A 19,802-nucleotide genomic window follows, 5' to 3' on the forward strand; every position below is an offset into this window, starting at 1 on the left:
GGGTCCGGTGGAAAGGCTGATCCACTCCGGGTTTTCCGTAGCCGGAAGTCCGGATCCTTTACGATGCACGCAAGACTACGTTACAGATCACCGGAGTACATTATACAGGCAAATAAAGATAAGGTACGCACAGCTTTCATGTTGTGATACTTAGACATGGTTTGGAGACGTTCCCTCGTGTGTATTTTGAATTATTCAAATGCGTGTCGCTTCAATTTGGAAGCGCATAATTTCAGTGCATGAGCTTACCCGTTATATTGGGCGAGATTTCACACGGATAATCAAACAAGAACGAGTTTGCCCTGGAATCCAGTCCACTGCCCAACCTGAAAGTCAGAGCATGAGAACGGACGGATTGTATGGCGATTGTGGTGTTGCTCGACCACATCAAGTAGGCGAGAAGTACAATCTGCTACTACGACATACGGTCTAATTATTCAATTTTCGATTATTTCTCATCTTTAGGCTATTTCTACATCTCATAACGAGCAAGTATAATGATTAAGCCAATGATACATTATATTTTAGATTCGGTTCAGCAGTATTGAGCAGTAAAATAACATCAATTTGTCTACAGGAAATGTCAGAATTAGAAGCCTTCTTTACACCATTTTGCCGATCTGTTCAGAGTGTTTTAACAACAGAACAAAACAAAAACAAACGTAAGGTTTCTGGGCTGCTTTGAGAAAGACAATTATCATCTATATTACTTTTAAATCTGTGCACACTGTGTATCTTTATCGGGTCGATTCAATGTACAATTTTGTACTGACGCCTTCACCTTATTATTCATACAAAATCTGTTTGACAATAGTCATGTTTGATTCCACTCACTTTCCCCAAAGAGGTGCTCCAAAATAGTTTGACAAGATATTGTGAGATTGCGACAGGGATCTGAAGTATTTATTAGTACAAGTATAACTAAATTGTTTTCCTTGTAGTCTAATAAAGGTTGTAAATTCTTCCATAGTTTCTGATGGTATACTGTTAGTTTCTTAAAAGCATCAATACCTCTCTAGGAGTAGCTCTGGTTACGACGGATTGTTATCAGACGTATCACAAACATTATATCTATTCATAAAATCTGCTTGATTCTACATTTCATCATCCACACCAGTTAATTTGTTGACCCCGCTTATACTATTTTAAACCCAGTTTTCAAAGCACAGGTTTATTTTTTCTCTGTATTCTAGATGATGTATCTATGGGAGGTATGTTTATCTATAAGAGACCACGTGAGGAGAACTTCTTCATGGAAGCTGGCAAGTTTCAGGGGGGTTTCCAGCATCCAAATGACATTCAAGTAAAAAGTCTATACCCGCTAGTTCCTGAATGATTAAATTAGGGAAACATACACCACCTACTTTGCTTAATTTTGTAAATAGTACTCTGTCGGTATCGGTATTAGATGCTCTAAACCCTGTAGCATTTAGGCCTCCTTCTGCCCGTGTTTGACAAATAACAACCATGAATAAAGTTTTTTTTTTATTTAACTAAGGTAGAGAACATCAAATCACAAAATCACCTTTTTGAAAATCTTAATACCAAGATATTTAATCACATCTTTTACATGTATATAACGTACGGAGCAGACACTTTTCAACAGCCACCAGTTCACTTTTCTGATATGTAAAGAAAGACCAGATACAGAGGAAATGACTTGTAAACGCATTTAATTGCTTTGTCCACCTCTGTGTGCTTTCTCAGAGAGAGAGTTGTATCCTCAGCCAATTGGGAACACCTGTAATCTCTTTATCCTGTACTTGAATACCCTGAAACTATTTGTTATAGGGGTGTAAGCAGTGGGAAGAGGAGTGGGCTCGTGTCGAATTGCCTTACCCGTTCCCAATCTGCAGGAGGTCCCACGACGGCAGGTAGCTGCTCCAGTCGCTGGAGCTCAGTTCGCTGTCGAGGGAGGACGAGGGCTCTGGCTCGGGGGAATCACGGCTCCACAGCTCCTACCTGTTGCAGAGTGTTTCTGCCCTGCCGATGGCCTCTGTGTTTTAGAAGGATCTGTCTCTTTTCGCTTGCTTACAGCACAGGTTTCATCGACGATAGTGTGCATCCTGAAGCAGTGAGTTATCGGTCTTATTTCTACTGAGAAACAGTTCAAGCACTCACAAAACAATAACCAGGAGACGGTGTATGAAAAATAATTGTAAGACTTGCAGAGTAGATTTGAATAGACAGTAGACGTCACACTGCGTGCTTGAATATCAGAGATTCAATTCATTCTTTCCTGTAGGTTAACTTCCTGTTTGACATTGTTCCGCTGTCACTTCTTCACAAACTCATAACTCGCCGTGTTCAATTTTGTGTTGAGTTACAGGAACCTCAGCATCAGATGAAATCCTCTTCAGCGCCCCAGGGAGACTGGGGGACTTGCCAGATTTTCAGCTTTATCACTGGGTCCTTCGGCTCAGGGCTGTTGAGCAAAGTGCTCCCCTCTGCTGGAGAGCCACAGGGGCACTACAGAGCGGCCTCGTGTTCCCTGCTCCTGCCCGTGCCTGTGGACGGCCAGTGTGACCGCGCGCGAGACAAAGTAGTGCATTCGTGGTGTAAATACAGAATGTTCACTAGCTGACTGAGGAAAGTTACAGAGACGGGAGTATACGTTCTGAAATAATGTGAACCACTGTTACTACACACAGACAGACTACTTAAAAATCATGTGGCTTTTTAAGGTTGTTTTGTCTGCCTAAAGTACGTTAGATTTGTCACAGCAAAGAGTTTGAATACTTACAGAATGCAGCAGCTAGAATTGTTACTTGGAGCAGAAAGAATGACCACATAACCCCCATACTTCTCTCTCTTCATTGGCTTACTCTCAGGTACAGGGCGGACTTCAAACTCCTTCTACTTACTTACAAGGCTCTCAGAGGTCAGGCACCTGTCCTGCCTCGCAGGGATGCTGCAGAGGAGAAATACTGTACACAGCATAGTTTCAGAGGCCTGTCTGTCCTGGGCTGGGCACCATGTGAGTTGAATGCTGCATCAGTGCCATGGATCCAAGAGGGGCATCATGGATACAACTGTCGTTTAGGAGGATTCTGCTGGTCTGCAGAGACCTGCATGGGGTACTGACATACAGACGACGTGATGGATGGATGGATTAATACCCGCATTCATTTCTTTCTTTTTTTTTAATGATATAATGTTAGCATGCCCAAAGGGGTTGGGCAGCCAGTTGACCTTGGACCCCTAGAGGATTTTATTCTCCTTACTGAGGAGTCTTTGGTTCCTTTCCTCCATTGTCTTCAGTTCTGTATTCACAAAATGTATATTTACCTGCATTGTTCAGCGCCTTGGGGCAACCTTGTTGTGAAAGGCGCTATATGAAAATAAATTGAATTGAATGGAATGACAGTCTCACGGCTTTTCCAGTTTCCTCTCCTATTATCTTCTTTATCTGCACTCTAAAACACAGTGAAACCTTGAACCTTTCAACTGGACCACTGCCGTTCTACATCACAATGACTTTAACTAGGACGGAGACTTGAATGGGATGAAAAAGGAAAAGGCATTATTTGCAGGAAGAAATTAAACTGTTCCACCTGATCACTTGCTAAACAAAGTGATTCACTGGAGTGGAGGCGGTGAAAGCTTTATGAATCAACTTACAAAAGGATACATGTAAGAAACGTGGCTCCCATATTTAACCCTTGAAAAATCTATGAGTGTTATGTGGAGGTGAAAGTATTGTTCAATTATTCTAATAAAGCTCACTCAACTAAGACCCAGAAAAGTACCAGAGTATTCTCACCTAAGAGGAAATACTAACAAGTAGGATGCTAAAATGAAAAGCATTAAAAACTGAATGATCTTCAGTAGCTGAAATGATTATTGAGCTCTGGGTCACAGTGCTCCTGAAAAAAAATCAAATTTCAGCAGACACCCAAGGACAGCAGGTGAGCACCATGCTGAGCCAGTGTATAAGTGTATGAATCACAGTTTCAAGGAGCTTTTTTCAGTTTCGTTCCACTGATCGGCCAACACGGGGGGAACTTCAGTCTTACTCGCCCTATTGCATTAAGAAACTGTACAACATTCTCCAATAAGAACTTGCGATCTCACCTAACGAAAAGCAATTTGCGTAGCAGGGAAAGACTGGACTCCCACTGGGGATTTTTGTTTTTCATCCCGATGGTGATGTGCACTATATAGAACGTTGCTGGACCCATGTGCAATTGGTGTCATTTCTAATCTAGAGGTCAAAGCTGTGAAACTTTCAAAGAGATGGAAGATCTCTTGCGAGACACCAATTCACAGAAGGGGCTAATGAGATCTTTGCTTGAAGTCTCATTGTGCTGCACTATTTCATTTTTCAGTGGGCACGACTCACAGGCATCTAAAATCATCTCAGTGACGGACTAAACAGGCCTCTCGCAAAGACTCGGGAACGGACACAGACCTTATCGTCTCTGCTCCTCGGGAAGCGTGCAGAGATCACATTAGATGTGTTGCTCAAGCTCTTTATTGTCACGTACAGTAAACCCAGCAGTGTGGTCAGTGCGGGATGTGTTCTGTCCTGACGGCAGGGTCGGCAGCCAGAGGAGACCTGAAACACAAGACGGAGAGGTAAGACATTGATTCCGACAGAGAGAGCTTTCACACCGGATTACTGACAAGAGGAGCAATAAGAGAAGAGTTGTAAAGACACGCCGAAGAGAATATTCTCATCTAAGAGGAAATATTAAGACCATTTATAAGCTTGTGACCTCAAATTAAACGGAAGTCAGACATTTTCAAAGAGAGCAACACTGCGGCACAGTGGTTAGCATCGCTGCCTCATAGCACCGGGGCCCTGGGTTTGATTCCAGGGGTGCTGTCTGTGTGGAGTCTGCATGTTTGTTCATACAAACAGAAACTTCAAACAACAAACCCCAACAAGAAATCTGTGCACACTTGGACTCCTGCTGCAGCTGAGGAGCTGTCACGCACACACCTCCTGTGTGGGTAGTGTTGGCCGTAGGACGTGTTGTTCACAGAGAGAAAAAATACACCATAGCAAGTCAGTACTCAAACAAACCAAAAGGCCAGTTTTATTGAAGTTGACGCAGCTGGCCACACAAACACTCACTGGGTCTCTTCACCAGGTATCCACACAGACAGCACCCCAGGAAACCAGACCCATGAGAACGGGGCAGAGCATGCAGACTCCACACAGACAGCACCCCATGAACAGGACCCATGAGAACACAGGCAGAGCATGCAGACTCCACACAGACAGCACCCCATGAACAGGACCCATGAGAACACAGGCAGAGCATGCAGACTCCACACAGACAGCAGCCCAGGACACCAGACCCATGAGAACGGGGCAGAGCATGCAGACTCCACACAGACAGCACCCCATGAACAGGACCCATGAGAACACAGGCAGAGCATGCAAACTCCACACAGACAGCACCCCAGGAACTAAATCCAGGCTCCCAGCGCTGCCACCCACTGCGCCGCCGTCTCTCACCTCCACTTGCAGATCATGACGCGACCGGAGACCGGAGACCGGAGACTCCTCACTCCTGCAGTAACACACCCCAGCAGGAGGAGGCGCCGACGGACTCGCTCATGGTGCAGTGAGCCCAGCGGTGTGAGGCTGGTGTCCAGCGCTGATGTGTCCCTGATAGTCCTGTCCCACAGCCTGCGAGTCACCGTTTCTTCCACAAAATACTCCAGCCAGCGCTTTTTAGACTCAAGTTTCTTAAGTTTCTGTTTTTCTCGCAGATTAGATCAAAAAAGCCGCCTGTTGACCTGCTGGAGGTCAGACCCGCTCCGGCAACAACTACTGCAGCTCCGTTGCCCCGGCAACCACGTTTTATTTAACAAAGTAAAATAAACACCGGAGAAAAGTTTGCAAACAAGACAAGAGAGCTCAGAAACCCACAGACACGACGGCAGTGGGTTTTGTTTCTGTGTCGAGTGGATAAACCAGGCAGGACGAGCGCTGCAAACACACTCGAGTACACATAACACAATCAGGGGTACACAAGACTCCTGCTTTTTACACAAACAGGTTCAACAGGTCAATAAAGAGCAGGTCGGCACAGCTGTCATGATGTCTCATTTACAAAGAGTCTGAAGATTTGCTCGTCTCTTCCCAGAGCAGCTTCACTCCGGAGAGCAAGGAACAGCTCCTGCCGAGTCCGTCTTGTAAGACAGACATAGAAATCCGCGACACGGTAAATACACTGACATTGTATAATTAATTCTGATGCTCAATCAAATCTGCGGAACACGTGCGGAGCGCAGTCCAGAACACTATAAAGACTACATTTCCCACAAGCCCTGTGGCGACTTCCTTTTGACGTAATCGATTCGCGTCTTTTTATTTTTAATTATAACAACAATACATGCCGTAAAAACAAGAATACATATAACACAGAGTATAGTCAGGGGTACATACGATAATACATGTACATGTTATGGAAAAAGATTAAACAAGTAATCTTGTTTAATAGTAAACAAAAGCAGATGAGGTCCGTACATGTTTCAAATTGTCTGTACAGACGCATTTCCATCCGTTTTAAAGTGTTTAAACATGGGTCTCCTCTCACAGCATTTCGTTAATTATTATGAAGTATCATATTTTTTTAAATACAAACGATATTTTCATATTACTTTCAATAGGTTTAAAATGTAGTATTATTTAACTTCTTTAAAAGTAATGTCAATATTAGTTTCCTTCTTTACGTTATCTTTCAGAGTTGCTGTCACAAACGTCACAGTTATCATCTGTATTGATTTTCAATCTCTGCACAACGAGGATCTGTACAGAGGCGCTATTGGACTCGCCGCCATAGACTCGTGTATCTCTGTCGCCGCCCAGTGGACATTTCTCGAAAGTGCAGTTCTTTTTAACTTTTTATGGTAGCAATAAAAATAGATACAATACAAACAAGAGTATATTTATAGCACATCAATAATACCATCAGGGGTACATAGTATAATATATTTACACTTCTGAAAAAAAGATTAAACCAGGTTAATAAAGATAAGGGCTGATATAGTCTGTAAATACACTTTTACATCTATTTAAAATGTTCTAACGAAGCTGCCTGAGGAAAGAACTTACTGTTTTGATTACATGAATCAGAGATTGTGACTCTGCCTTTAGCTTCCCATTCCTTCCAAACAATTTCAATTTCACACCTCTGGTTGTGCCAGAGGGTCCTCAGTGGAAGAGATACCAGGGTCCCCAGCACTGCTGTCACCTCTTCTGTACTCCTCCTATGCTAACAGCTGTGTATCTACTGCTGACTCCGTGAAAGGAATCAAGACTCCAGATGATCCCACCCAAATAAAAAAAAAATTCTGGAGTGGAAGGAGGTCTCTGCTTTAGTCGGCTGGTGCCGTGAAAACAACCTCTAACTCTATATAACTCCAACTGCCTGTGTCTCAGGAAGCCCTGGTCCGTTTGTAATGGAAAACCATTGAGAGCACTAGAATGACTGATTTCCATCTTCACTCTAGGTCACTGTGCTGAACAGCACATTACTGTATTCTGCATATGATATGTCTGTTATTTACACCTTTTCTTTCTCACTTTGTCTCTCTGTCCGTTTGGATCAGGTATTTGGAGAGCACCACCACACCAGCCAAACTACCCAAACAGTTGCTTAGGCACTCAAGTGGACTTGATCAAATTAAACTTTCCAACCTAAACAGGAAAATGACAGTTTAAATGGATTCTGCTGCCTTATTAATCATATTTCTCTTCTAAATTCTTTTAAAATAAAAACAAATATTTCTGACATGATACACACAAATAGCTATTTTTATACTTTCTGGTTATATTTCAATCTTCTAAATGAAGCATTTCTTTCCTGCGGTTTGAGGTTGTTAAATAGAAAGACCCCATACTATCACAACCCCCTTTACAGGCTGGTGAAAGAGGTGAAATGAGGTAGCGGAGGTGTAATTGAGTCGGACAGCAAACTGTCACCTGCTGCTTGCCAGGACAGGAATCTTACAAAGGTCCACTCCTCCCAGGAGGGTCACAGTAACAATGATGATGAGTAACACGAATGATTACAGTTCAGGGCCCCAGCACTGCCACCCACTAAAATAAACATGACACACAAGAGAACCCACAAGACAGTCATGGAAATCCATGACACGATAAACACGCTGAAATGGTACAATATAATTAATTCTGATGTTCAATCAAATCACCGAAACACGTGGGCAGTGCGGGCCAGAGAACTACAGAAACTACATTACCCATACGCCCTGTGGGCGACTTCCTTCTGACGTCATCGACTCGCGCCTTTTGAATGTTATTTTAATTTTGGGTTTATTGTATTTATTTTGTATTTTGTATCCATGTACAATACATTCATTCATTCCTCTTGTTTGCAATGCAATGTATTCTTTGCATTCTTTGCTGTTGAAAATGCTTAAATATATTTAAAATTAAAATAACGTATTAATACGAACATTACTAACGGTATTTTAATTAAAAAAACTTTCGGTGAAATTTTGCTGAATGACCACCAAGCGGCGCCATTGGCACATTATGCCAATAATGTAAGAATAATCATTTCTAAGAAATTTTCCAGTTTAATTCCACGGACCGGCCATCAGAGGGGCACTTTACTCGTCCTGCTGCTTCTGTTGAATTAATAATTGCTTAAATTATTGTCTGGTTAAATTGTCTGGTGGTAAGTATTTGTAATATAGGATTGCTCATGTCTGATCTGGAACACGAGATGGAAGTTTAACATGTGTGATTCACTGAGGTGGAGGGGTGGGAAATGACTGAAAGAAGTCTTGCCATGCTGTATTATTAATAGTAGTAGCAGTATTGTCATATTAACACAAATCCTCAGACTCACTAACATCTCCAATAGAACGACAATCTCACACATCAAATATTAGAGGACCCTTCCTTTATACCTAAAAGCTTTCAGTTGTTGGACAATGAAAAGAGTGCTTGCAGGAATCTAATTACTGTTGTTATAAACTCATTACAAGCTAATTGTCTCATTTCTTTTTTTTCTTTCTTCTCTTTTCAGCAGTAAATAAACCCATTACTTGATCCCTTACATTTCAAAACGCTCTGTATCAAACCAACAAATCGTTCATAAATTTAAACCATGTTTTTGAGAAACTAGCCTTAAAATCAAAATGACTACATTCATATGAAACACACTCAGAAACAATATCAAATGGTTTGATACAGAGTGCAGAAACAACTGAAGAGAACTACCAGAACTAAAACAACACCACACCACTCTGAGCTGCGCCTCAGGTACTGTGAGATGGTTAGACACTAAATGCACACCCTAAAGAAGATAAGCACATACACAAACAGGCAACTCTCAGACCACGAAAGGCCTGTAGCCAAGACACAGTCAACAACGCTTGACCCAACTGCAGCTCAGACCTGCAGCAAAGCCTGCTCAAACTCCTCAACCTCGTCCTGACGGCCGGCTGTTTCCCTGAGGCCTGGAATCAAGGACTGATCACGCCCGTCTGTAAGAATGGAGACAGACTCGACCCCAACAGGTACCGGGGCTTCAGTCTTGAATATCTGATAACCGGCCCTCCTTACTGAGCACAATGTCCTGCATTAGAGTCAGACTGGCTTCCTACCAAACCGCCACACATCCCATCACATTCACACCTGGGCTCTGATGGCCCATCTGGACCCAGAACAGCAGAGCCTGGCACTGCTGGAGCAGCACTGTCAGACCCGGGCACTGCCAGCCCATCTGGACCCAGAACAGCAGAGCCTGGCACTACTGGAGCAGCACTGTCAGACCTGGTCACTGCCAGCCCATCTGGACCCAGAACAGCAGAGCCTGGCACTGCTGGAGCAGGACTGTCACATCTGGGCACTGCCAGCCAAACTGGACCCAGAACAGCAGAGCCTGGCACTGCTGGGGCAGTACTGTCACACCTGGGCACTGCCAGCCCATCTGGACCCAGAACAGCAGAGCCTGGCACTGCTGGAGCAGGACTGTCAGACCTGGGCACTGCCAGTCAATCTGGACCCAGAACAGCAGAGCCTGGCACTGCCAGCCCATCTGGACCCAGAACAGCAGAGCCTGGCACTGCTGGAGCAGGACTGTCACACCTGGGCACTGCCAGTCAATCTGGACAAGACCAGAGTTATGGTTTTCCAGGAGAAAGCCAGACCTCAGGGAAACGGGTACAAATTCACACTGAACAACAACACATTGGAGCACACATCCAGCTACACATATCTCGGTCTCACCATCAGCTCTTCTGGGAGTTTTGACCTGGCAGTGAAGGCACTGAGGGAGAAGGCACTCAGGGCTTTCTACGCAATAAGAAGGAGGCTCTTCAATGTCAACCCACCAACAAGAATTTGGCTCCAAATATCTGAAAGTGTAATCCAACCCATTGCCCTATACGGCAGTGAAGTGTGGGGTCCCCTCACAGACCAGGAGTACACTCTGTAGAAACTCTAATCAATCTGTAGAAACATCCGCCTTGCGCAGAGAAAAACAGCTAACAGCGAGTGCAGGGCTGAATTAGGCCAGTACCCACTATTGGTAAATATACAGAACAGAGTAATCAGACACTTGTTACACCTGAGAAACAGAGGCCACAATTCATACCACCACTAGCCCCTGCTGATCCCAGAGTACAGCTGGTCTTGACACCAGTCAGTCTCAGGACAGCACAGCTGCAGCAACACCAATCACAATCATCCAAATGCGGAGGGGACTGCAGTCCAGAGAAACCCAGCATTTGACAAGGACTGGAGGCCATTTCGCACCACAACTGTAGAACAGGATTCTTTCTGCACACCCAGTACTGGGGGCTGTGTCGGAGGCTCCTCACCAGAAGAGACTTGCATTCCTGTTGGCTCCTCTCGTTCTGTGATGATTTTAGACGTCGAATCGGGCAGGAGGCAGGCGCTCTTCGGGAGCTCTCGTCCCGTGCTATAACTCGGACCACGCGATGGCACAATTGCTTCCTACATACAAACAGAAACTTCAAACAACAAACCCCAACAAGAAATCTGTGCACACTTGGACTCCTGCTTCAGCTGAGGAGCTGTCACGCACACACCTCCTGTGTGGGTAGTGTTGGCCGTAGGACCTGTTGTTCACAGAGAGAAAAAATACACCATAGCAAGTCAGCACTCAAACAAACCAAAAGGCCAGTTTTATTGAAGTTGACGCAGCTGGCCACTCAAACACTCACTGCGTCTCTTCACCAGGTATCAGAAACAAAATAAAGGAACAATCTTTTTATCATATCCACTCGCACCTTGCTCTCATTTCCAGACTCCTAACTCACCACTCCCAACAAACCCCAGTGCTCGCAACACCCTTTAAATAGGATTTGGCCCGTAACACTATGGATACAATAGGTGTAAAACAGAAAATTCAAAAGACAAACAACACATAGCACAGCAGTCTGGACTACTTGGACACACAAATACATGAAACCCTTAACAATTCACAGGACAGACATTCAGCAGATCGTCTATACCTAGTTGCCATTTCTCGCAATAACATTAGGCTCTGATAACCTCCCCTCTCAGCATTCCAGCAATGTTATGTTCCTCTAGCTAAGCTTCAGGCATATAACCAGTCTCCTATCTGTTTGCAACCTTTTGACCTTTCTGAGGATCCCTCGGAACAAATAGACACTGGCGTCTCCTCTCATGCAGTGCTGTTAAGACTTAAGCTAGTGGCATCCTACACTATGCTTTGTTCCTTTAGGACCATTTCTCTAAAAATAGTTCTCTACCTTTTGTTTCCCCTCCTGTCCACAGCTGGAACAACTGTTTGCTAACAAAGACTGTTTATCTGTCTGGAAAGGTCTCCAAACTGTTACCAATTACAAAAGAAAATCCCCTCAGATACATCTTGATCACTCTCTACCAGATAACACATTTTACAGCAGGCCAGAAACACAAAGGATCTCCAACGACCTTGTCCATGGCAGTCTCGCAACTCGTCCAAATAATTCACATCCTGGGGATGAGCTATTGTCCCCCACTCAACTGGAGTGCCACACCCACTCACACTCAATCTCTCACGAAGACTTGACGCCGTTAACAAGTCTTGAGAATGCCCTGTGAAGCAAAGAACAGGATGTGTTAAGGCTATTCAAAAAGCAAAACTGTAAAAAGGCAGCAGGACCTGACTGTGTATCTCCAGCCACACTACAGCCCTGTGCTGGCCAACTCGCTCCAATCTTTACAGACGTTTTTAAGCAATCATTGTCCCAGTGCACAGTGCCAGACTGCTTCAAATCTTCTGTTATTGTTCCTGTTCCAAAAAAGGACACAAGAACCTGCCTTAATGCCTACAGACCCGTCGCACTAACGTCAGAACTAACGCGTCTTCCCAACACGTTCGTGTCAGAGTGAGGTGACCCCTCAAACAAGAATTATTTCCTGCCTCATATATGACTACGGCACCTAGCAATGCAACAGGTTCTGTTGATCTCCCAGATCCACCAATGCCCACACAGACCAGCGACAAGCATGTGTTTCGTATAAGTGACCTTTTTATTTTCTATCCACATTCACCATCAGCCAAAGACACAACGAAAACAGCAGCAACAAAAGGTCCTTCCAAGGGTCATAATGAATCCAGAGGGACGGCAGTCTTTTCTGTCAAGTACCGAAGAGTGGCCACTCAAACGATTCTTCTTCGTACCTGTAAAGTCTTTGATGGCCCCAGTGAACGAGAGGCCGGTCCCATTTCCCCAGACTCCGTTCAGGTTCCACTAGAAATCCTCCCGCGAACTGTATTCCATTCCCCTCAGTTTGGAGCGGCTAGCCGGGCCGGTTTCTCGCTCCTTGCCTTCAGGTATTAAAAGTCTCTGTACAGTACCTCTGTTCCGATGCCACTGTCTCCCGTGGTCGTCAATCGGTCCTTGCCTCCGTGAACTCGCGCGCCGCAGCTTCCCTTGTGCTGCCTGTGTCGTCTCCCAGGTCTGGTGGGAATCGGGAGCGTGCTCCGTTCCGGCTCAGATGGTTTTATTCCTCCCCTCAGCCCATCTCCCTCAGGGGGTTTTCCACTGTCCCTGTCAGAAAGGGGCTTGCCCAGTATTTTACCAGGAGGAAGCTCGTGTGGCTGAAGAGTGTGAGAGTGCCGAGCTTAGGTGTTATGGGCCCTTATCACTTCTTTGTTCACTCTCCGGGTCGGAGAAACCTGAAAAGAGACAAACGTTGTGAGACCATTTATAAGCTTGGTGACCTCGAATTAAACAGAACAATAGCAACACTGTTCTACAAACCTTTCATTGAAAGGGTTTTCAAACACTGTCCCACTTGCTGGTTTGGCAACATCAGTAGCTGGAATTGAATATGCAGCCATTAGTCTGCCTGGCAAAAAACAACCGGTCTCTCCAGTGGTCTGCATACAAGTGAACACACAAACCCCATACTATTAAAACCCCTTTAGGGCACACTCACACCACAACACAATCAACCCGACAGACTCACCAACACTGGACTGCAGAAGCGGCAGGAAACCCTTGAGAACATGAGCAGAGCATGCAAACTCCACACAGACAGCACTCCAGGAAACCAGACACATGAGAACATGTGCAGAGCATGTGCACCGTCTCTCAGCCTTTCACCTCCACATGCAGATCAGGACGCGACCGGAGACCGGAGACTCCTCACTCCTGCAGGAGGAGGCGCCGACGGACTCGCTCAGCCCAGCGCTTACATTTCCCCGACAGTCCTGTCACACAGCCTGCGACTCACCGCTTCTTCCTTTTCTTCCGCAAAATGTCCACAAAATACTCCAGCCAGCGCCTTTTAGACTTAAGTTTCGGCTTTGCCAGCTGTCTCCCTCCCGGAGGTCAGATCGAAACAACTTCTGCAGCACCGTTTCCCCAGCAACCACGTTTTATTTAACAAAGTAAAATAAACACAGGAGAAAAGTTTGCAAACATGCAGGCAGGATGAGCGCTGCAGACACATGCTGCTGCCCGGGTCCGTCTTGTGAAATAAACAGAATTTTGCACCCCAGAAAACTGGAGCCACGAGAACATGAGCAGAGCATGCAAACTCCACACACACAGCACCCCAGAAAACTGGAGCCACGAGAACATAAGCAGAGCATGCAAACTCCACACAGACAGCACCCCAGGAACTAAATCCAGGCTCCCAGCGCTGCCACCCACTGCGCCGCCGTCTCTCACCTCCACTTGCAGATCATGACGCGACCGGAGACCGGAGACTCCTCACTCCTGCAGTAACACACCCCAGCAGGCGGAGGCGCCGACGGACTCGCTCATGGTGCAGTGAGCCCAGCGGTGTGAGGCTGGTGTCCAGCGCTGATATTTACCGACAGCCTGCGACTCACCGTTTCTTCCTTTTCTTCTGCATAATGTCCACAAAATACTCCAGCCAGCGCTTTTTAGACTAACGTTTCTGCTTTGCTCGCTGATTAGATTACAAAAGCCGACTGTTTACCTCCTAGAGGTCAGCTCGCAACAACTTCTGCAGCACCGTTTCCCCGGCAACCACGTTTTATTGACAAAGTAAAATAAACACAGGAGAAAAGTTTGCAAACACTACGGGAGCTAAGAAACACGAGGACAGTGGGTTTGCTTTATGTGCCGGGTCGATTAACCAGCGCCGCAGACAAGTGAAATACAAGAAAACATACACACAAGGGAACACATAAGAGAGACAAAGAAATACAAGACACGATAAATACGCTGAAATTGTATTAATATAATTCATTCTAATGTTCAATGAAATCAGCGAAACACATGGGCAGGGCAGCCCAGTGAACTACAGAGACTACATTACCCATAAGCCCTGTGGGCGACACCATTTTGACGTCATCGACTCATACTTTTGTATTTTTTATGAGACCAAAAACTACAAGAAAACGTAACGTAGCAGTCGTATTGTCAGGGTACATGCAATAATACATGTACATTTTATGGAAAAAAAGATTCAACAAGGTAAATGCAGATAAGGCCCGTCCATGCTTCAACGTTCTTACAACACAGAAACAGACACATTTCAGAAAGACATTCTGAAATAAAATGTCTTTACATCCGTCTTAAACTGTTCAAACACGGTCTCCTCTCACACCATTCCCTTAATAATTATGTTGCGCAAGTATAATAATGTTTTAAAATACAAACGATATTTTCATCTTCCTTTTCGATGGGATTAAAACGTAACAAATGTATTTCTTTCCGATTTCAAGTCTTTCCGATAGCGCTTTGAGACTCAGCTCCGTGGACTCGTGTATCTCTGTCGCCACCCAGTGGACATTTCTCGGAAGTGTCACCGCCCGCCGGAATTCGGAAAAGTCCCGGGACTGAAGCTGTGTGACTGGACAAGAGCCTGTCTCCCGCCTCCTGCTGAAATCTCAGCGCCGATTGGACAAAAGCTGCTCACAGTCCGGATCCAGTGGAAGGCCGATCCACTCCGGGTTTTCCTTAGCCGGCAGTCCGGATCCAGTGGAAGGCTGATCCACTCCGGGTTTTCCGTAGCCGGCAGTCCGGATCCAGTGGAAGGCTGATCCACTCCGGGTTTTCCGTAGCCGGCAGTCCGGATCCAGTGGAAGGTCGATCCACTCCGGGTTTTCCGTAGCCGGCAGTCCGGATCCAGTGGAAGGCCGATCCACTCCGGGTTTTCCGTAGCCGGCAGTCCGGATCCAGTGGAAGGTCGATCCACTCCGGGTTTTCCGTAGCCGGAAGTCCGGATCCGGTGGAAGGCCGATCCACTCCGGGTTTTCCGTAGCCGGAAGTCCGGGTCCGGTGGAAAGGCCGATCCACTCCGGGTTTTCCGTAGCCGGAAGTCCGGGTCCGGTGGAAAGGCTGATCCACTCCGGGTTTTCCGTAGCCGGAAGTCCGGGTCCGGTGGAAAGGCTGATCCACTCCGGGTTTTCCGTAGCCGGAAGTCCGGATCCTTTACGATGCACGCAAGACTACGTTACAGATCACTGGAGTACATTATACAGTCAAATAAAGATAAGGTACGCACAGCTTTCATGTTGTGATACTTACATGGTTTGGAGACGTGCTCTCGTGTGTATTTTGAATTATTCAAATGCGTGTCGCTTTAATTTGGAAGCGCATCATTTCAGTGCATGAGCTTACCTGTTATATTGGGCGAGATTTCACACGGATAATCAAACAAGAACGAGTTTGCCCTGGAATCCAGTCCACTGCCCAACCTGAAAGTCAGAGCATGAGAACGGACGGATTGTATGGCGATTGTGGAGTTGCTCGACCACATCAAGTAGGCGAGAAGTACAATCTGCTACTACGACATACGGTCTAATTATTCAATTTTCGATTATTTCTCATCTTTAGGCTATTTCTACATCTCATAACGAGCAAGTATAATGATTAAGCCAATGATACATTATATTTTAGATTCGGTTCAGCAGTATTGAGCAGTAAAATAACATCAATTTGTCTACAGGAAATGTCAGAATTAGAAGCCTTCTTTACACCATTTTGCCGATCTGTTCAGAGTGTTTTAACAACAGAACAAAACAAAAACAAACGTAAGGTTTCTGGGCTGCTTTGAGATAGACAATTATCATCTATATTACTTTTAAATCTATGCACACTGTGTATCTTTACCGGGTCGATTCAATGTACAATTTTGTACTGACGCCTTAACCTTATTATTCATACAAAATCTGTTTGACAATAGTCATGTTTGATTCCACTCACTTTCCCCAAAGAGGTGCTCCAAAATAGTTTGACAAGATATTGTGAGATTGCGAGAGGGATCTGAAGTATTTATTAGTACAAGTATAACTAAATTGTTTTCCTTGTAGTCTAATAAAGGTTGTAAATTCTTCCATAGTTTCTGATGGGCTACTGTTAGTTTCTTAAAAGCATCAATACGTAGTTCCTGAGTGATTAAATTAGGGAAACATACATCACCTACTTTGCTTAATTTTGTAAATAATACTGTCGGTATCGGTATTAGATGCTCTAAACCCTGTAGCATTTAGGCCTCCTTCTGCCCGTGTTTGACAAATAGCAACCATGAATAAAGTTTTTTTTTTATTTTACTAAGGTAGAGAACATCAAATCACAAATCACAAAATCACCTTTTTGAAAATCTTAATACCAAGATATTTAATCACATCTTTTACATGTATATTATGTACGGAGCAGACACTTTCCAACAGCCACCAGTTCACTTTTCTGATATGTAAAGAAAGACCAGAAACAGAGGAAATGACTTGTAAAGGCATTTAATTGCTTTGTCCACCTCTGTGTGCTTTCTCAGAGAGAGAGTTGTATCCTCAGCCAATTGGGAACACCTGTCATCTCTTTATCCTGTACTTGAATACCCTGAAACTATTTGTTATAGGGGTGTAAGCAGTGGGAAGAGGAGTGGGCTCGTGTCGAATTGCCTTACCCGTTCCCAATCTGCAGGAGGTCCCACGACGGCAGGTAGCTGCTCTAGTCGCTGGAGCTCAGTTCGCTGTCGAGGGAGGACGAGGGCTCTGGCTCGGGGGAATCACGGCTCCACAGCTCCTACCTGTTGCAGAGTGTTTCTGCCCTGCCGATGGCCTCTGTGTTTTAGAAGGATCTGTCTCTTTTCGCTTGCTTACACCACAGGTTTCACCGACAATAGTGTGCATCCTGAAGCAGTGAGTTATCGGTCTTATTTCTACTGAGAAACAGTTCAAGCACTCACAAAACAATAACCAGGAGACGGTGTATGAAAAAGAATGGTAAGACTTGCAGAGTAGATTTGAATAGACAGTGGATGTCACACTGCGTGCTTGAATATCAGAGATTCCATTCATTCTTTCCTGTAGGTTAACTTCCTGTTTGACATTGTTCCGCTGTCACTTCTTCACAAACTCATAACTCGCCGTGTTCAATTTTGTGTTGAGTTACAGGAACCTCAGCATCAGATGAAATCCTCTTCCCCAGGGAGACTGGGGGACTTGCCAGATTTTCAGCTTTATTACTGGGTCCTTTGGCTCAGGGCTGTTGAGCAAAGTGCTCCCCTCTGCTGGAGAGCCACAGGGGCACTACAGAGCGGCCTCGTGTTCCCTGCTCCTGCCCGTGCCTGTGGACGGCCAGTGTGACCGCGCGCGAGACAAAGTAGTGCATTCGTGGTGTAAATACAGAATGTTCACTAGCTGACTGAGGAAAGTTACAGAGACGGGAGTATACGTTCTGAAATAATGTGAACCACCGTTACCACACACAGACAGACTACTTAAAAATCATGTGGCTTTTTAAGGCCGTTTTGTCTGCCTAAAGTACGTTAGGTTTGTCACAGCAAAGAGTTTGAATACTTACAGAATGCAGCAGCTAGAATTGTTACTTGGAGCAGAAAGAATGACCACATAACCCCCATACTCTTCATTGGCTTCCTCTCAGGTACAGGGCAGACTTCAAACTCCTTCTACTTACTTACAAGGCTCTCAGAGGTCAGGCACCTGTCCTGCCTCGCAGGGATGCTGCAGAGGAGAAATACTGTCTGTCATGGGCTGGGCACCATGTGAGTTGAATGCTGCATCAGTGCCATGGATCCAAGAGGGGCATCATGGATACAGCTGTCGTTTGGGAGGATTCTGCTGGTCTGCAGAGACCTGCATGGGGTACTGACATACAGATAACGTGATGGATGGATGGATTAATACCCGCATTCATTTCTTTCTTTTTTTTTTAATGATATAATGTTAGCATGCCCAAAGGGGTTGGGCAGCCAGTTGACCTTGGACCCCTAGAGGATTTTATTCTCCTTACTGAGTCTTTGGTTCCTTTCCTCCATTGTCTTCAGTTCTGTATTCACAAAATGTATATTTACCTGCATTGTTAAGCGCCTTGGGGCAACCTTGTTGTGAAAGGCACTATATGAAAATAAATTGAATGGAATGACAGAGTCACGGCTTTTCCAGTTTCCTCTCCTATTATCTTCTTTATCTGCACCCTAAAACACAGTGAAACCTTGAACCTTTCAACTGGACCACTGCCGTTCTACATCACAATGACTTTAACTAGGACGGAGACTTGAATGGGATGAAAAAGGAAAAGGCATTATTTGCAGGAAGAAATTAAACTGTTCCACCTGATCACTTGCTAAACAAAGTGATTCACTGGAGTGGAGGCGGTGAAAGCTTTGTGAATCAACTTACAAAAGGATACGTAGCTCCCATATTTAACCCTTGAAAAATCTATGAGTGTTATGTGGAGGTGAAAGTATTGTTCAATTATTCTAATAAAGCTCACTCAACTAAGACCCAGAAAAGTACCAGAGTATTCTCACCTAAGAGGAAATACTAACAAGTAGGATGTTAAAATGAAAAGCATTAAAAACTGAATGATCTTCAATAGCTGAAATGATTATTGAGCTCAGGGTGAGCAAGTGTATAAGTGTATGAATCACAGTTTCAAGGAGCTTTTTTCAGTTTCGTTCCACTGATCGGCCAACACGGGGGGAACTTAAGTCTTACTCGCCCTATTGCATTAAGAAACTGTACAACATTCTCCAATAAGAACTTGCGACCTCACCTAACGAAAAGCAATTTGGGTAGCAGGGAAAGACTGGACTCCCATTGGGGATTTTTGTTTTTCATCCCGATGGTGATGTGCGCTATATAGAACGTTGCTGGACCCATGTGCAATTGGTGTCATTTCTAATCTAGAGGTCAAAGCTGTGAAACTTTCAAAGAGATGGAAGATCTCTTGCGAGACACCAATTCACAGAAGGGGCTAATGAGATCTTTGCTTGAAGTCTCACTGTGCTGCACTATTTCATTTTTCAGTGGGCACGACTCACAGGCATCTAAAATCATCTCAGTGACGGACTAAACAGGCCTCTCGCAAAGACTCGGGAACGGACATAG

General features: G+C 44.9%; 3 long non-coding RNA genes across 3 annotated transcripts; 2 read left to right on the forward strand and 1 right to left on the reverse strand.

The window, feature by feature from the left end:
- Positions 1 to 5: 5 nt before the first annotated feature.
- Positions 6 to 3,361, forward strand: LOC138225581 (uncharacterized). Its single transcript, XR_011184039.1, has 2 exons — positions 6 to 123; positions 2,832 to 3,361. It is a non-coding gene; the product is annotated as an uncharacterized lncRNA (long non-coding RNA).
- Positions 3,362 to 4,458: 1,097 nt separating this feature from the next.
- On the reverse strand, positions 4,459 to 6,248 carry LOC138225578 (uncharacterized). Its single transcript, XR_011184035.1, has 2 exons — positions 5,468 to 6,248; positions 4,459 to 4,558 (listed from the first exon to the last, which is right to left on the reverse strand). It is a non-coding gene; the product is annotated as an uncharacterized lncRNA (long non-coding RNA).
- Positions 6,249 to 15,812: 9,564 nt separating this feature from the next.
- Positions 15,813 to 18,853, forward strand: LOC138225579 (uncharacterized). The gene is made up of 2 exons (XR_011184036.1): positions 15,813 to 15,944; positions 18,334 to 18,853. It is a non-coding gene; the product is annotated as an uncharacterized lncRNA (long non-coding RNA).
- Positions 18,854 to 19,802: the final 949 nt, after the last annotated feature.

Source organism: Lepisosteus oculatus, chromosome 29 (assembly GCF_040954835.1).
Source record: "Lepisosteus oculatus isolate fLepOcu1 chromosome 29, fLepOcu1.hap2, whole genome shotgun sequence".
Classification (NCBI taxonomy): Eukaryota; Metazoa; Chordata; class Actinopteri; order Semionotiformes; family Lepisosteidae; genus Lepisosteus; species Lepisosteus oculatus.